The sequence below is a fragment of the Pinus tabuliformis genome, chromosome 9, assembly GCF_031772625.1.
Source record: "Pinus tabuliformis cultivar Carrire ecotype Pingquan chromosome 9, CPIR1, whole genome shotgun sequence".
NCBI lineage: Eukaryota > Viridiplantae > Streptophyta > Pinopsida > Pinales > Pinaceae > Pinus > Pinus tabuliformis.
The window spans coordinates 789,563,540-789,569,190 of NC_142307.1; positions in this window are offsets into that span (position 1 = coordinate 789,563,540).

Consider the following 5,651-nt stretch of genomic DNA (forward strand, 5'->3'; position numbering starts at 1 on the left):
ACATCTCTGTCTTGAACTTTTGAAACATATTCTATGGCTTCTACTTTATGTTTTAGGACATTAGGGTTGATGATATGGTGATTATTTTACTATTACGAACCCATGGGATGATTATTATGATACATAGTTTTTTTATTTCAATGTGCATTGTGTTGATCCTTATGATAAATATGACTTTGATGAATTCAACAATGTTCTATCATGTTTATAAACTTGGATGACTATTTTGGTACCAAATATTACTAACAATTGTTTGAGTGTGGACGGAGATCACCTTGGTGCACATGTGCATTTTAGTGCCCCACTTTGGTTGAATGATCCTAACATTACATTTTCCTAGCTATAGCCTCTAGGATCATACATTACTCTTTGAGGAACTTAAGTCGAGGTTCTGGTTATTTGACTTTTATTATTAGTGAATATGATAATAATTGTGATATCATTAGTGTGATGTTATGATTTTAATGGTTGTGATGGACTTGTTTGATAACTATATCTAATCATGTGATGGCTTTATTATGTTGTTTTGTTTACATTAGCTTCTTGGTTACATTTAATGATGATTATGTCACGATGATGATTTAACATAGCTATTATATCGGTGACTAACATTTTGAACAAATATTACTAATGGATATTAAGTGGCATGAGATCACCCGGACAAACTTGCATGTGATAAGTCGATAACATTTGGTTTGATTGAAGTGCATACTATTGTCTCAAAAATTTTAATCTCAAATTAATATTATGCTAGTATTACTAATGGTATATTGGTGGTTGCAGGCACATGATAATTGCTTGGTCAAACAACTCACACATGGGTGATGGGGCTGTGCAGATAGATGGAGCATCCTGTTGTGACCTGGGTTGAAAGGTGTTGCAATGACATTTCCTTGAAGATCACAATGTCGTGGGGATAGACCCTAGATTGGGTCACTCACAAGCCATTAGTCTCACTATAAAGGTCGACATAGGAGAGGACAATGGTCTCCATCGTCGCACCTAGTTTTTTCCCTCATAGTCATTGGATGCCTAAAGGGAAAGCAATGCGACACCCTTGGAATTTCAAGGGAAGTTCTTAAAGGGCACAACCGACTTGGAACCCTTGGCATCAAGAAGAAATCGATTGGCGTGATACCCTTGGAACTTCAAAGGAATTTCTTGAAAAGTGCGATCAACATGGCACCTGTTATGAATATAATGAATATAAATATAGATATAATAATAATAATAATTAATTAATTAATTAATTAATTAACTAATGGTCAGTTAGTTAGTAATGAAGAGGCATGTCTTAGATACATGACAATTCATGAAAGGGCACCTACCTAGGGTATATAAGCAGACCCTCATTCTCATTTATAATCATCTCATATCACATATCAATTCAATATACAGTTACATGTCTTACAATGAACATTTACGTCTTTGAAGTATTTTAAAGATTTTGGCTACGTATATGACTTTTGGTTGTTATATTGATATCAAAGCATTCCTCTTAGTATACGAATTGTGTTAGTTATATTGGTATCAGAGCCACGTTAGCAGATCCTGACCTTTGACCATCAATTTGTCATCGCAACTAAAATTTTTCGCTACATGAGCTGGAGTTTCTCCATTTTCGGTCAGGCCCTTTGCCACTTTGAAAAGAAAAGAATTGGAAAAAATATTATAAAAGAAAAAAGTTTAAAAAAAATATTTAATCAAAAAAAATAAGGCCTTTGGCCATTGACATTTCAATGCTTCTAGTAAAAAAAAATCGTCTTATGTAAATTTTGAAGGAGAACATTCATATATATAAAAAATTCTACATTATTGATAAAAAGTGTAGGAATTTACAGGGTAAGTTCCTCAGACAGAACACCAAAAGGACACCGCTCACAACCAGATCGCAGATCAATACACCAGTATTTTTGACGTGGTTAAAACCCTCAAAGAGGGAAACAGTCCACGGCCTGAGTCAACGCGGCCACTTCAGGCAATTTATTAACAAAAGAATGAAAATTTACATATGCTTCTCTCATGCACGGATTACCCTACAAATGACCCTCCATGCGCTTTAAATAGAATTCATGGACCAATCGGGTGTCAAGCCACAGATCAAGTGTCGGTAATACCGAGGAGAGAATGAACCGTCGGATCACTACATATCGTGACTGTCGGATTGTAAGTTACAAAATGTACAACGGTAAAGAAACACACTTTACCTAACTCTATACTAGACCAAGTTGTACTTAACTATTTCCTATGTGTCGGAATATCCTAACATCCCCCCTTAAGAACAACTTGGGATAGGATTGAAGGATTTACAAATATGACACAATAGGAGAAGGAAGGAGGCACTAGAGCCTATCCCCCCTTAGTGACAACTTCCTGAACTCCAACCATAAATCGAAGTTTAGTGAACTTCGCCTCTGTGAGAGCCTTTGTGAAGATGTCTGCAACTTGATCATCTGTTGAACAATATTGCACTTCAAGAACATGGTCGTGAATGAGCTTTCTGATGAAGTGCATGTGCAGTTCAATGTGTTTGCTGCGCTGATGTTGGACTGGATCTTTGCATAGTTGAATGGCACTTTGATTATCACACCAAAGTGTAGTCGGATGCTGCTGCTCAAAGCCAAACTCTGATAGGATCTGACGAAGCCACAAGGTTTCCTTACTAGCCTCTATGGCACCACAATACTCTACTTCTGCTAATGAAAGAGAAATGGCACCCTATTTCTTGCAAGACCATGTAATAGGTCCTGAACCAAGAGTGAACACATAACTGGCAGTAGACTTCCGATCATCAGGGTCACCAGCCCAATCAGAATCAGTGAAACCAACCAATAGAGGACCTGCTTCGACACTGTAATGAATCCCAAACTGAACTGTACCTCGAACATAACGAAGTATTCTTTTAGCTGCTTTCCAATGACTTTCACGTGGGTTTTGCATAAACCGAGCAACAAGGCCAACAGCAAAGGAAAGGTCAAGATGAGTATGGGTTAGATACAAGAGTTTTCCTACAAGTTGACGGTATAAGGTAGCATCAACTTCAGGAGAAGTACAAGTGACTGAAAGTTTGACTCCAGACTGAAAGGGAGAAGGGGCTGGCTTACAGTCTTCCATGTGAAAATGACATAGAATATCACAAGCATACTTGGACTGGGAAAGGGAAATACCCTCCTTGGATTGCAAGACTTGAAGACCGAGAAAATAGTGTAAGTGTCCTAAGTCTGTCATTTCAAATTTCCTTTTAAGGCTAGACTTCACATGGTTTATAAGGTTGGGATCACTACCAGTAAGGATAAGATCATCAACATAAAGAACAAGGATGATAAGAGAGTTGCCCACTTTCTTGGTGTAGACAGTATTGTCAGAATGACACCTAGAAAAGCCAGATTCTAAAAGAAAGCTATCCATTTTGGCATACCAAGCCCAAGGAGCTTGCTTGAGACCATAAAGGGATTTCTTAAGTCGACATACAAGGCTGGAGTCTGTTTGTATGAAGCCAATGGGTTGTTCCATATAGATTTCTTCATGCAAGTCCCCATGCAAGAAGGCAGATTTAACATCCATCTGATGGACTTCCCATTTGAAAGAGGCAGCAATGGAAAGAACAAGGTGGATAGAGTTCATTTTGGCAACAGGGGAGAAGGTTTCAGTGTAGTCAATGCCTTCAACCTGTGAAAAACCCTTAGCAACAAGACAAGCTTTATGTTTATCAACTTTCCCATCTGGTCCATACTTGGTTCTGTAAACCCATTTGCATCTAACAAGTTTTCGTCCCTTTGGTAAAGGAACAAGATCCCATGTATCATTTGCCAACAATGAATGATATTCTTCATTCATAGCTGCTTCCCAATCTGGATGGCCTGAAGCTTCTGCAAAGGTGTCAGGATCATAATTTACTAGAGCTTGAGCCAGTAGAGAAGAGGCTCTCTCGAATTGAGAACGTGTGCGTCGTTGATCTGTAGGATCACCGGCAAGATCACCTGCTGCATCTCGAGTAGCACGAACCCATTTTGGAAGCTGAGGGGCTGAAGGAGGATCCTGAGATGGTGGGGGAGGATTGTCATCCTCACTTTCATCATCTGAAGAAGAAATGTTTTCAAAAGTAGAAGAGATAGGGAGAGGTGGCACATCCACCGGACTAGGCTCGCAAGCCGATATATTTTCATCAAATTTTACATCTCTTCTAATGATAACATTTTTGGACTTAAATGGAATAAGTCTATAGCCTTTGACATCTTCAGAATATCCAACAAAAGTACATTTTTCACTCTTAGGTTCTAAAGCTTTATGCTTTTCATCTGGAATATGGGCCCACGCTTCACTTCCAAAAACACGAAAGTGACTTACATCTGGTTTGATTGAGCTCCATGCTTCTTCTGGAGTGATATTCTTTAAAGCCTTAGTAGGAGTGCGATTTGTTATGTAATTTGCACAATTAATTGCTTCTGCCCAAAAACTAAGACCAAGTCCTTTAGATTGTAGCATACAATTAGCCATTTCCTTTAAGGTGCGATTCTTCCTTTCAGCTACACCATTTTGTTGTGGAGTATATGGAACAGTATGTTGCATTTGAATTCCATTCTCAGTGCAAAAGTTGATGAATGTGTTTTTAACATATTCTCCGCCATTATCAGATCTTAGCTTAAGAATTTGATGTCCAGATTGTTTTTCAACAAAGGCTTTGAAGGCCAAAAATGTGTTAAATACTTCACTCTTGAGTTTTAAGAAGTATACCCAAGTGCATCTGGAGAAATCATCAATGAAAGTTAAGAAATACTTGCAGCTAGAGAATGAAACAACAGGAAGTGGACCACATAAATCACTATGCACAAGCTGTAAAGGGGCTGAGGCGTGCCAAGAGGCACGTTTTTCAAAACTGTCCCGATGATGTTTTCCGAGTACACATCCGGAACAAACACCATCTCTGCAAGATACCATAGGAAGACCTGTCACCATATTTTCTTTACATAGATGCTGAAGGGAGCGATAGTTTAAGTGACCAAATCGCTCATGCCAAAGTTTGCTCACTTCATCGTTATGAGCAACAAATACTGAGGGAAAATTGGATGACCCAAAGTTGTGAAACTTATACAACCTTGTAGAATCATCAACAATGCCAGTAGCCAAAATCTTTTTAGGATCTCTTAGGTCCTTGATTACAACATCATGAAGTGAAAATTCAACGATTTTACCTTCACCTGAATGAGTTATCTGATATACAGATAGAAGGTTGCAGGATAAGGTTGGAACACATGATACATCATTAAACTGACCATTGTCTAGATGAACAATTCCAGTCCCTACAACACTAAGAGATCTATCATCACCAACATATATATTTTTGGTGTTACAATCATTCAAAGAAGAAAACATGGTATTGTTTTTGGCCATGTGATAAGAAGCTCCAGAATCAATGAGCCACTCATGAGAATGAGAAGAAGAAGATACATTTAATGCATAACCAGACCGAGATAATTGACAACCACATGCAGAAAGTGCCATTCCTGAAGATGAAGTTGAAGTTGAAGATTGCCCCAAATGGATGTTATGCTTCTTCATTGCTGCTTCCAAGGCTTCCATCTTCTTAAAGCAATTTGATTCTAAGTGGCCATCTCGATTACAAAAATTGCAATGTCTATCAGTCTTCTTCC